Genomic DNA, 14,242 nt, shown 5'->3' on the forward strand with positions numbered 1-14,242 from the left:
ATACTTTCTGTCATGACACTGGCATTATATTTCTTCTTTTCTTGACTGCAGTACTTTTGCAGTTTATTCAAAATATTTGTGACATGTTAGTCTTTGGGATTCCTGTCTTTGGTTAAGAATATTTAAAATTCTGTTCTAAAGCTTAATTAATACGATGGATTGAAAGCCAAGTTTGTGAGGTTTAAAAAGCAATAGGGAAAGATACCCTTGAAGAGAGAGCATGTTCAGAAGGGCTTTGATTTTCCTTAAGCGTTTTGAGTTCATGGCAAAGAGGAAAGCAAATACTGTCTGGTTTGACTTGTCTTATGTAGGTTTATTCAGACAGACAAGTTCTTGGAGTACACTGTGAAGTAAATGCATGTTCATATTTCATTTTAAGAAATACAATTGGCTAATATATTAATCATAAGTGAAATATTTTAAAATAATAATGAAATTGAAAAAAGTATAGTGGAATTGTTGTTTATATTTTGTGATTTTATGCGCTTTTCCTTGCTGTTTAAGTACATTGTAGTAAATATCTCAAAGTACTCTTAGAGCCATAGTACCCATAACTGAATCTTCTGTCCAAGAAGAAGGAAGCACAGATAATTTTATGTCAGTGGACTTTAACAATGGAAATTGCTTTTTGTAGTATAGACAACACTAAGTGATAAAATTGAGAAAAAAATTAAAAGTTTGGAGAAATTAGCCTTATTGTTCAAGTGGGAACCTATGTTTTTGTTTACATGCAAATTACTGCAAAACAACTTAAGTATTTACATCAGTACAGTTAGTTTAGTTTTTTAGGCTACTTGTAGGTTTTGTAATAAGTTCAATCCAAAAAGTTTGTTCGGGGTATTTCTACTTTATATTTTTACCTTATCGCTATTGTCTCTTTATTAAACACTTTTCTATTGCATTAATTTTTAATGAAAGAATTAAAATGTATTTAGTACCCAAATATATGAAATGACATATGATGACTGCTGCATCCAGCTCTGAGGTCCCCAGCACAAGATATGGACCTGTTGGAGAGGGTCCAGAAGACAACCTTGAAAGTGGTCAGATCATCTCAACTGGAGCACATCTCCCATGAAGACAGGCTGAAAAAAGTTTGGGTTGCTCAGCCTGGAGGAGAAAGCTCTGGAGTGACCTCATTGTGGACATCCAGTAACTAAAGGGGTCGTACAAGAAAGCTAAAGAGGAACTTCTTCAAAGGGCATGTAGGGGTAGGACAAGGAGGAATGTCTTTAAACTGAAAGTGGGTATATTTAGATTGAATACTAGGAAGAATTTCTTCATTATGAGGGTGGTTATACACTGGAACAAGTTGCCCAGAGAAGCTGTGGATACGTCATCACTGGAAATGTTCAAGGTCAGGTTGGATGGGACTTTGAGCAACCTGTTCTAGTGAAAGGTGTCTCTGTCCCTCACAGACACACTGGACTACATGATCTTTAAGGTTTCTTCCAACCCAAACCATTCTGGTTCTTTCTCTTTTTAGAATGCCTTTAAACCAGGTCTGCTTCTAGATAAAACCCTTCATCTTGTCTGAGCCAAGCCTTTGATATAAGATTTCCCTTTTCTTGAGAGGTCAGATTGATATTGAGTTTTTTATAACCCATGCCAAACAGAAGAAATTAAACTAAAATTCTTCTATTTATAGCTGAATGTACACTATCATCTAGGACCAAATTAAAGTAAATAAGCTTAATTCAAAGTCAGAAATGTGCACTATCTAGAATGCCAGCTGCCATAAGAGGGAACATAAGAACAATATTTGTCCTCCCACATTGTAGCAATAAGCTAAAGTTATGTGATGTAGCTGGCAATTAGCACAATAAACACTTAAAATTGCAGGGGAGGTGAAACAGATGTAGATATTAGGTCGAAGTAACAGAACAATGCAATTCTCAATTATTTTGACCAAATTAAAAAAAAAGGTAAAAAAAGCAAAAAAGGCAATTCATTTGTTTTTTGACTGTTTGTGGGGTTTGTTTGGTTGTTTTTTTGTTGTTGTTGGGTTTTGGTTGTTTGTTTTTGGTAAGGAAAAGAGATTTGCTCTTAGATGTTATGATCAAAGCTAATATTTCACATACCCCTTTAAATTAGTCTGGATCCTTTTACTATAACATAGCCTTTAGCTATTTTATATGTCATTCTATTCATACATACATTATTAAACTTCTGCAGTTAACAAATCCTTGAATACAGTGCACATTACTTCTGACACAGAAAAGATATAAGAAGTAGAAAAACTAAAACAAAAGAATGTCAAGGATGATTGAGAGCCAACCTCTGTATAAGGAAAAATTAAACTAACACGCTTGAGTTTGGAAAAGAAATGACTGACAGGGAAAACAAACAAATATGAGAAATAGGAAAAATTGTTCATTTTTTCAACAGAAGATCTGTTTTAAAGAACTAGAATTGAACAAATTCCCGATGAAAAAGAAAGCAAATTATTCACAAAATACACAATTAAAATATGGAAGTCCTTGGAGAAAGAAAATTACACCAGTTCAGAACCACTAGAAATGATGCATGAAAATAAAATGCACCTAGAGTTATGACGCACAGAGCATGCCATCCTTTGCTCAAAAGGTTTCTGAATTCATACTAGCTAGAAGCCAGAAAGATATTCTGTTGAAGTATCATTACACGTAATTCTTCTATTTTCACAATTTGCTCATTCATTTTTATTGCCATGTTGTTGCCTGTTGTTATGGGTTTTCTTAATATTCTTTTTTTTTAAGTACAGAATTTACAACTTGGCAAAAATCATTAATTTGTTAAATCAAACTATAAACACATGAAAAGTGCTTCAGAATGTACAGATATCACAATCCATCATAACTAATCCTGTATTTAGCTGTATATGGGCTATTAACAGGAATCATGATTACTAAAGATAGTATAATTTTCAAAATAGCATGGTCAATGTAACCTCAACTAGAAACGCAAGTCAGTGTGTTCTACCTCTGCATCATTACCTCTATACTATATTAGATATCCTATCAATATAGCACATTCTGTAATGTATTGCAGCCAAATCACGGCTGATATTTCTACTCTTCCTGTCCTCTCTACATTGTTTTCTTAGCCATATGGAGTTAGTGTTAAGGAAAAAAAGCTGAATTTGAATCAGTAATTTTGCAATCTTTGATTAATAAATTGTCAAGGACATCAGCAATTCTCCTATTTATTATTTTCTATTATTATTTTACATGCATTAACATTATTACTGAGCTTCTTGGATTTCAAAGCAGTAACTGTGTCATCCTTACATTATTCTTCATTTGATCTTTGGAGCATACTGCATTGTCTGCAAAAGAGAAAAGAAGAAATGAACAATAAATTACAATTTTAATGTAACACAGTAGAAGAGATAAATTATTTTGGCATATCATAGAAGTTAGATGAGTTCCAGAAGATAAACATATGTTGGAATTTATAGGGTATAAACTTCATTTTGTATGGCTGTTATAAATCACTGGACAAGAAACTGTAACATACTTAGTATCATACTTTTTTCTACTCTACCACTGAGCATTTATAGCCATCAAACAAATTACAGTTCAGATAGGATTTAAGGTGTCATTTATTTACAGATGATGATAATGACAAACAAATTCTTACCTACTGCACCGTGCAAGCTCAGCCACAAAATTGAAAGACACAGTAAAACATGATATCAACTCAATAAATGTAACTATTCTGTGGTGCTATGACATAATATGAGTCCAAGAGGATGTAGCAAAAATCTTGCTTCATATTATCAGTAATTTATTTTTTAACTCAAAAAAATTAAATATCTCATATGAGGTGGTTGATTCTGTGGAGTTAAAAGATGATGAACACATTCGGAGTAGAGGACTAAAATGCCTAGTCTGTTGTGTGGTGATGGACCCAGTTTGATCACAGAACATCAGCTGTTTCTAATGAGAAATTATTCCAACAGTCACTTACCTTTAAGGTCTCTTTCCCTCCAAAGTTGTATGACCTTCTTTAGCCTGTTTTTAGGGGTTGTCCTATGGATGTTCTGAAATTCCATGAGAACTGCTTGAGTGCCCAACCAGTGAAACAAAAAGATGCCAGAATCTTTGCATTCCAGTAGAGTTTAAATAATTAGGACAGATAATTTAAAGTAACTGTGTCTCTCCACTGAGTGTAAAAGAATTCTGTGCGTGAGATGTAGTTGTGCTTAGTATATATGTTTGGTAGAAAAATTCTGGTTTTGCAGTGCATGATAGAAAGGTTGCCTTTGTGAATTCATATATCATCACATAAATGGTTTTGTCCTCAATGACTGTTAACAAGCTATGCTAGTTTTTCTGATTAATTTTTTGTCACTGTTTGGATTGGGAGGGGGTTTCTGTGCTTTTCTGTTTTTTTTTTCTATTTTGGGGAGTGTGTGTGATTTTTTTAGTTATTTGGAATCTTGAAATCCTTATATTATCATGTACATCTTAAGAAATAGTCAGTAAGATTTAATTAAATGCATTATTTATTTTTATAGGTGTTTCTCCCTGTAATATTTCTTAGTTTATTTTATTATTATTTCTAGAAAAGAAGGACTCTTTATTCTTGATGAACCAGGTAATTAAAATTTTTAATTAATTTTTACAATTAGTTATCAAAGTCATCATGTACATAGACATGATACTTACTTGTATACACAACTCTACATGTAAGCCCAAACACACACTTATCTTAGTATTTTGGTTTTTTAATGGTATAAAAAATTTTAAGATTACTTAAAATTAACAAGTTACTCCAAAGAGTTAAGTTTCTGTACACTTTTCTGACTACACAGATTGCATAATACTAGGAAACATTTCACTGATAATGGACTGGGAGGACTTCAGCAATTTATCTCTTGTTTTCACCCTGTAATGTCTATTTTCATAGAATCATAGAATCAGACGGGTTGGAAAGGACCTCCGAGATCATCAAGTCCAACCCTTGATCCACTACCACCGTGGTTACTAGACCATGGCTCTGAGTGCCACATCCAGTGTCTCCTTAAAAACCTCCAGGGATGCTGAATCCACCACTTCCCTGGGCAGCCCATTCCAATGCTGATTACCCTCTTTGTAAAGAATTTCTTCCTAATATCAGAGACTGATGCCCACTTGGCTACAGCTTCCTTTCAGGGAGTTGTAGAGAGTGATGAGGTCTCCCCTGAGCCTCCTCTTCTCCAGGATAAACAACTGCAGCTCCGTCAGCCTCCCCTCATAGGACTTGTGCTTGAGTCCCTTCTCCAGCCTCGTTGCTCTTCTCTGGACATACTGCAGCACCTCAATATCCTTCCTGAACTGAGGAGCCCAGAACTGGACACAGTACTCCAGGTGTGGCCTCACTAGTGCTGAACACAGGGGCAGAATCACTTCCTTGGACCTACTGGCCACACTGTTCCTGATCCAGGCCAGGATGTCATTGGCCTTCTTGGCCACCTGGGCACACTGCTGGCTCATGTTTCACTTCCTGTCAATCCAAACCCCCAAGTCCCTTTCTGCCTGGTTGCTCTCCAGCCACTCTGTGCCCAGCCTGTAGCGCTGCCTGGGGTTGTTGTGGCCAAAGAGCAGGACCCGGCACTTGGACTTGTTGAACCTCATCCTGTTGGAATCAGCCCAGCTCTCCAGCTTGTCCAGGTCCCTCTGCAGAACCCTCCTGCCTTCCAGCAGATCAACACTCCCTCCTCAACTTGGTGTCATCTGTATTTTGAAGTGTACTAATCTACTGAATTAATGGACAAGTTAAGAGGAAACATTGCATAAAAGAGTCAATTCAACAAATATTTCTTTAACCTTCATAATGATTTATCAACTCAGAGCAATTAATTTTAACACACAAAAAGAATAGTTTCCACTTTCCTGCCTCCTCTCCTCATCTAAATTTCCACTGTCCATAAAATAAGGAAATAAAATGTTCCTTAAAACTGTATTTTGAAGACAAATTAAAATTGGTTGACAGAAATGTGAAGGGAAGCAATGTTTGTACACCAAGGTAATGAAAACTTCTCTTATAACATCGCAATTTACAGTGTAAATTTATAGTTCATTAACTGGGATAATTGTAATGGATAGTAAAATTGTGGGATTACAGGGTATCATGCCAAGCACTCCAAGCTCCTAGGTACCTAATTCCAGTTTACTTCTATCAGAGCTTTAGATAATGAACTTCATTCCTTAAAAAACTAAATTCTAGTCTACAGTATTTTTGCAATTTTAGTCCTTTCCTTCTAACTAGAAGCAAAAATTAGTCTAAATGCTAAGAGAAAACATTTAATGAGAGGTTTGGAAACTTTCAGATCTACCCTCACAATAGTTTAATGGGCAATGCCTTGTATGTTCTGCAAAATTCAGGAAAGCAGGAATAGATTAACTGGTAGAAATCCAATATGTTAAGGTACACAGGACAAAACGAGGAGGTAGAGATAGAAGGAGCAAGAGGGAAGAATGAATTAAAGATGACAAAAAGCTTTGTGGGCAGGTCTCAGTATTTTCAACTGAATTTTACTTTTTATAGCAACTTATTGGATAAACTACAGCGATTAGTGACAAAAAGAATAAATAAACTTCTGGGCTTTGGAGGGAGGGATCAGATCTGCAATTCTATACTCTTAAAGGCACCCAGGCAAAAAAATATAAGCCTGGAATATTGCTAAGAGAAAGGAAGGTAAGTGAAACATAACGTCAGAGCTGACAAGTATTCATTAAAAGTAGAAAGCAGTTATTAGTACCACTGAATGGAAATATAAATTATTTCAAAACTCTATGTCCCTGTTCAATGCATAATTTTTTTTCTGTGCTTTTGAGTTACGACAGTAAAGATCTCTTTCCTTCTTCATTATAGTTTAATGAAAATCATGATAATTATTCAAATTGGTATATTTAAATTCATGAATATGTAGGATCCTCTGTAACACACAGTGAGTTATAGCTGAAAGGACAACGAATTTTAACAAAAATTGCAATACGGAGAGAAGTAACTAGAAAAATTCTCACTTACAAAACCTGTAATTAGGACTTACTTGTAATTGCAAACCCAAATCCTCGGAGGTATCAAAGATATCCCTGCACACGTATTTGAAATTATCCTTGTAAAATTGTTTATCCATTGAAATTTCTCTCGCCTATTAAATTGTCACATTATAATAAAAAAACTACGAGGAGAACATCTTAATTAATAGCCACTGAAATTAGATGTGTTAATGCATTCCCTTAAATGGGCATTTCTAAATGGGTGGGTGGTCAGGGTGGTGGAAAAGGGAAAATAAAGAGACATTGTATATCTCTGTCTCAAGGTACCGTTCTATCTCAAATACTTCTGTGTTTTGAATAGAGGAACCAAACCTGATTTTACAAAAAATATGTTGAAAAATGATTTCAGATTTGGAAATCACAGACTTTCATCAGACAATTTACATCCTGTGCAGTCCCAGATTAATATTTAGGAAAGTGGATCTGAAAGATATATAAGTATAGTGCTAAAATGGCAAGCCACTTCTCAAGCATGAGTGTCCAAGCTGTAAATTGTTAGTATGACCTGTAACATAGATTTGTTCTCTCCAGGGATCACTTACTCCCTGTTAATTCCTGGTCATTGTTTCTCAGATATCAAGAGTAAGAGGTCACTTGGAATAGATGGCATGGACAAGTCTTTTTTTCTGAGGAACTGAAAGTTTATTAATATGGGTACACACAGTGCTATGCTGCTTTTCTAAAGTCCAGAGAATGGGCCTTGGCCCTATTTAATTAGCTGTTATAGACATAGTATCCACACAGCCAAACTGATATTACTCTGTATATTTAATTGAGGTATAGTATGTACCTGGTTCATAAAATTAATTTTCAGCACAGATTAAGCCAACCTAAATTAAGTTAATAAACCCCTGGGTCCCTGTACTTTTCAAACAGGAGAAAAAAATAGCCCAAGAATTTGATTGCCCTTTTAAGATAATTCGCTACCTTCCTTGATTACAGAAGCAGACTAGGGAATTTTTATAAACTTCACTAATTTTCAATTTTAGCATTCAAATAATTGTTTACTTTTACATGGAAAAAATCACATCCTTGACAACCACTTCTGCAACATTCAACTATTAAAATAAACTCAAGTTTTCCTATTTTTAAATGGTTCTATTGCTCCCAAAGACATTTCTGAGTTTTTTGTTGAGGAATTTAAATGGGTAAAGTACATATTTTTGCTGTATCAGCTAATGCAGTTGGTACTAATAAGCAGAGTCTTTGCATCTGGTGAATATTAATGTTAGACTACAAATCTGGAAAAAACTAAGAGGAGGTAAAAACATACAAAGTTCATGTATACATCAAAACTTCAACTATTTAACAGTTGAAAAAAAACCCCAAAAATTTACCCCTCCTTTTTCTTCAAACGATATAGCAGAACTCTTTTTCTAGTTTCATAAAGATTTTATTTTGTGCCAAAACATTTGAAAACATGTACTTATCAAATGAGAAAAAAAAACCCAGCATTTTGCATTGAGAAGAAAAGAAGTGTATCCAATGAAGTTTTGTGGATGTTTCTTCCTTTTGTCTTTTCTGAACCTAGTCCAGGGCAACTAACTGTTGGTGACCCGGCTTGAACAGAAGGTTGAACCAGATGACCTTCAGAAGTCCCTTTTAGCCTCAACCATTCCGTGATTCTGGATCTTGCTTCAGATTATTGTGTGACTTTATCTGTAGTTTTAGATGAACAGCAGGATGCACTTTCATTGTCTGATGATCATTTAATTAAATTCTTTCATAACACAATAAAATGGTGACAATTTTGCTGGTAAAAGAAAGTTTATACGCTTTTGAAAGCCCCTATATTAATGTACAAAGGTTTATATGTGACTATTATTCAGTCAAAATATTTACTTCATCAATGCCCAAAATAACATAAAGTGACTGCTTATGTCAAATATTTATAAAAAATACTTCAAAAATATTGAGCATTCAAACCTACAGGAATTTTAAAAAAATATAACAGAACTGAAAAGGAAGTTAATTATTTTGACATTGTTTATATCTTTTTACTCAATTAATTTGTTCTTTTTTCCAGAATAATTTATTTTATGGAGACAAATTTTTTTACCAAGAAACATTTCTACATAGAATGTATAATTTTAGAGTCATTGCATCAGTTAAAATACAGGGGATACGCAGGAATCCTTGCCTAATCAAGTCAGAGCAGTCTGAGATGAAAAGCACTGTTCTGCATTTTTCAAGAGCTTCAGCGTATTGTTCCATATTCACAGTTAGTGTCCTAATTCTCCGTACTAACCAAAGTGTCCCATTTTATACAAACACTTTCACACCTATCCAAAAGTAGTGTCAGGTTCTTATGCAAAAAACAGAAATGGTAGAAAGTTAATTTTCATCTAAAAATGCAACAAAACAAATCAAAAACTGAAAGCTGTTCTGTTTTTTTTTTTTTTCTTTTGTGCCCATATCAGACAAAAGAAATGTCAAACATCAAATTTGGCTTAAACAAAACAGAGATTATACTACCCGCACCTGCAAATATATTTGATATTAAATTATCAGTGTTTTCTCATTAACATTTGAAACATTGCAACAAGAAGATTTCCAGCTGGAAAATTCCAAAATAACATGAAACTATACTAGTATTTATCTGGTACTTACATGAGGTCCAAAGATTTTTCTCATATTGCATAGTTTAGTTAAAAGTGGGAAAGACATTCGTAACTTTAGACTCAGGTTCTATGCAGCCCCCACAAAGTTACTTATATGGAATGATACCAGAATTTGTAAACCTGCTTTGTTTCATAACCAAAACTATCTTTATGTATTATATAGATCCTATCATGGATATGTAATTATTGACTTCCTACGCAGTAAGAAGGGTCAGTTTGCAGTTCTCTTGGTGCTTGGCTAAGTCCTAAATAACCTGTAAGGCAGCTAAAATTCCTATATTAGGCTTTCACACTGTGACCTTTACATTCTATATAAACACAACTTAGTATTTTCTAATATTTTATAACTGGGGTTAAAACACAGCATAGAACTCTTTCTTTGTGAGCAAATAAAACTAAACATAATTCTTCTGAGACAATAATAAATGTAGATATATTTGCCCCAAATTCTCTTTCTCAGGATCATAGTGACAGGAGCAAAGAGAATTAGAGATCTAACAACTATATTAGAAAATCAAATACTTTACAATGTTGTATATGAAATAATAAGCTTAAGACAGTAATTATAATGAATAAAATTGAATAAAGACCAATTAGAAATAATCTTTTCTAATTTAAAAAATGAAAAGTGTCCTTATTACTTTAGATTACTTGTCTTGAGACTACATCACTCTCAGGGCAAGACACGTACTGGTGATCACAAACATTAGTGTAACAAGAATATAAGGTCATAATAAGAGGAAAATTAAAAAAAATAAAAAGAGGACAAATGTTGAGGAGCAATAATTTTTTTATTCTGGAGAACAGTACAGGTTGACCAAGATATTTGGTTTTCCACAAAAAGTTTGATAGCACAAGAGTCTTCCAAGGTGCTTTTACAATGTGATAATGCTTCTTGACACAATGACTAAAGTTATAAAATGTTATATTAGCTATAAGTGTGCCTTTCAAAAAATTTAGAAGACAATTTTTTAGGTTTTTTTCAGTAACATTGGAAAACACCCACAGACTTCAAATGAAAAATGGATAGATATTTTCATCTTTTAAACTGAAACTTGATGCACCAAAAGAAACAATAAAAGAATATGAAAATTCCACAAACAGTATCTAAATGCAAAATATGAATTTAGTTTTGAGCTCACCACAGTACATACAAATATTGTGTGCCCTTGCAATAATGTCTTTAAGAAAATTATGTTCCATAAGAATGTTGCCACAGATTAGACACAGGACTCACAGATTAGACACAGGATTTCAAATAAGTTCTTTGGGGTGCAAGGGGTGAGCAAATGTGAGAATTATCATATAAACAGTCTTTGTTAACATATTGAAATTTATATTTCTATGTCTTTACTCGAATATTTAGCTCAACAGTCACATTTTGTAAAGAAGATAGAAAATACATGTGTTTTTTTTTTCCTCTTTCCTTTTTTTTTTTCATCTAAGGGATAGCATTTAGCAGTAAGAATAGATTTCTAGTTTTATGAGAAATAGAATGGCATCAGACTATATGTAAGAAAATAATAATAACAGAAAAATAAATCACCCCACACAAAAAGAAGCATAAAATCACTCTCGGACTTATAAATATTTTAGGAATGTTTCTAATTATAAAAGAAACCCAACAAGAGTTTTCCTAAATCCTGAATCATACAAAAACCCCTCATCATTTGCATATGCAAGACTGCTATATTCATAAAGACTTCCAAACAGAAGAATAAAATGTTAATTGCAAATTGTTTTCGTTGTTAATGTAACTCTGACTATATAAAGAACCTAATCTTGTGCTGGAGCAGGTCCAGAGAAGAGCAAGGAGGCTGGAGAAGGGACTCAAACACAAGTCCTACAAGGAGAAGCTGATGGAGCTGCAGTTGTTTAGCCTGGGGAAGAGGAGGCTCAGAGGAGACCTCGTCACTCTCCACAATTACCTGAAAGGAGGTTGTAGCCAGGTGAACATCGGTCTCTTCTCCCAGGCAACTATCAGTAAGACAAGAGGGCACGATCTTAAGCTCTGCCAGGGAAGGTTTAGGTTGGATATTAGGAAGAAATTCTTTACAGAGAGGGTAATCAGCATTGGAATGGGTTGCCCAGGGAAGTGGTGGATTCAGCGTCCCTGGAGGTTTTTAAGGAGACACTGGATGTGGCACTCAGAGCCATGGTCTAGTAACCATGGTGGTAGTGGATCAAGGGTTGGACTTGATGATCTCGGAGGTCCTTTCCAACCTGTCTGATTCTATGATTCTAAAACAATAATGAAGTATTAGCCATTAAAATGAATTTCATATGTATCAAAGTATCATATTAACATAAAAATCTTGTGCTTTAATTAAGCTCATGAAAGCCAGTACAAGATAGAGATGAAATGAACAAACAACATAATCTAATAGCATGCCTGTTGAAAATCTAATAGCATTTTCTTTTGACCATTTAGGAGCATATTTTCTCTAGTAGTCATTCTAATTGCTCCAGAAAACTCAAAAGCTAGTTGCAAAAATCAATTTAGTAAGGTCCTGAAACCTGTGTAAAATTTCGTGCATCAAAAGAAAAGGAAATCTCATATTTATATCAAAACTCATGGTATTTAGGACTCCAACACATAGTTTTCAACATTTCACTGTTACCAGTAATTGAATTAAATTTTACACTACTTGGTTCTAAACATTTTTTTGCACCTTTTTATATTTTTGGAATATAGAAATGAGCACCCACATCATCATGACACTTTCCTAACAAGCATTTTTACCATTAGGTTTCTTTCAAGCACACAGCTTTCCAACCATAGCTGTAAAGGCATTCAACTGAAGGTGAAGCTAAAAGAACAGAAAATGGTGAAGACAGATGGCCAAGGTTCTGCACATATACAAGGCAAAATTCTAAAAAAATCTCACTTTAGAAATTTAAACAGCAGTAGGAAAGCTAGTCACTTTGCTGCCACTTTACCGTCTGGCATGTATACATACAGACACACGCTCTTACACACATAGATATTCTCCTATAAAACTTTTGATTGTCTAGTTTCTTTGTTGCTTTGAAAGTCTAGCTATATAAAAACATCATCTTCTAGCTGGTCCAAGGGTAGTAAATTCAATGTTATTTTTTTCTTTCTGTTTTTTCAGTTTCCAAAAATGCATTTCAACACCCAACCTGTAGATTTTGGACAGAAATTACTTTATTCAAATTGGTACAGTTAAGCCTTACTTATTGATTTTAGTTATGACACATATTGATAAGGTATTTTATCAATAACAGAGTTAAGTACAGCAAATGACAATATTCATAATTCATTATAAATGATCTAGAGGTGAAATAAAGTTTGGTGTTTAGGGCCTTTCTGACTCTTTACTAAATAAATCTGGGTTTCATTTCGGTGAGAGGTTACAAAAGAAAATTCCTAAAAAAACCTATCAGACTAGTATTGCTTGGGTATGGCTTAAGGCTACAAAATGATCCATTGAGCACAGGTAGGCTGGAAATACATGAGCACATGTAACTTTTGGGAGTTAAATATTTCATAACTTAAGAACACCGATCTTATTACAATCCACCCAAGATGTATGCGTCACTCAGTTGAACTGACATTTGACCAATGGATCATTAAAGGGGTTTTTTTGAAGGCTTCCTGAGGACTCGCAGTACACTGGGTCAAGTGATTCACAAAGTTTCCTGTCACTACCAGAACCATCTCTCTGTGTGTCAGTGAAAGGGATAGGAAGTACTTTTGATCTTCAGAAAAGCAGGAAAGAAGAAGAAATCTTTCCAAGCACTTTAAAGTGTTACAGTTTAAAGCACTTAGAAGTTAACAAATGTATATTAAGCAGAAAGTTCACTCGGATACCTCTCATTATTCTTAAGTCAAAGTATTTCTGTAGTGGAAGCAGTGTGGGTTACCTCCATTGTATATTTAGCAATTTCTTCTCCTTCTCTATGCTGCCTTCTTTACTCCAATGAATCGATCATTGAGGACTCCAACGAATATTTCCTTCAACTATATCTCTCATTTTTCAATGCTTTACAAGCAGCTCAAATTTAATAAGTTGTACCTCATCTAGATGGATGAAAGCAGAACTTTCAAATCCTTGATTCTACCACCAACAACTTCATTCATAAAGCTTAAGGTGTAGGATCTGTCTTTCTCTCTTTATTGTCCCATGTCCACTAGTGGGAGGCATTAATAAAAAGTGCTACCACTACTTTTTCAAATTATTTTTCTTTACCTCACAAGTAATTTCTTTGAATTTGTGGGTTAGAGTATTTTCATAGTTTATTTTCTTATGTCTCCATTAAAAATTATAATTTCACCTATTGTATTTTTCTCTGCTATGTCAACCTGTATAGTGAAAATTATTCAAGAATTTTTATAAGTGAAATTTGATTTCTTAATTTTTGTTTTAATCTGCAAGTGCAACTTCCTGTACATATATATGTAAATACTTCAACCAAGAAACTCCTTAAATTATCAGTATACTTTTTCAATAATACTAGAAGAACACTGAGGGCCTGAGAAAAAAATTAAATTTTTGAAATTCTGACACTCTTGTAAAAGAAAGGTAGTTTTAGAACTATCAGTCCAATATTTATTTTTAGCAAAATAAG

At 34.0% G+C, this 14,242-nt stretch overlaps 1 long non-coding RNA gene across 1 annotated transcript; it reads left to right on the plus strand.

The window, feature by feature from the left end:
* Positions 1–1,227: 1,227 nt before the first annotated feature.
* LOC113947470 lies at positions 1,228–13,569 on the plus strand. The gene is made up of 3 exons (XR_003527743.1): positions 1,228–1,357; positions 4,502–4,581; positions 12,399–13,569. It is a non-coding gene; the product is annotated as an uncharacterized LOC113947470 (long non-coding RNA).
* Positions 13,570–14,242: the final 673 nt, after the last annotated feature.

The sequence above is a fragment of the Corapipo altera genome, unplaced genomic scaffold (assembly GCF_003945725.1).
Source record: "Corapipo altera isolate COAL_440 unplaced genomic scaffold, ASM394572v1 0, whole genome shotgun sequence".
NCBI classification, from domain to species: Eukaryota; Metazoa; Chordata; class Aves; order Passeriformes; family Pipridae; genus Corapipo; species Corapipo altera.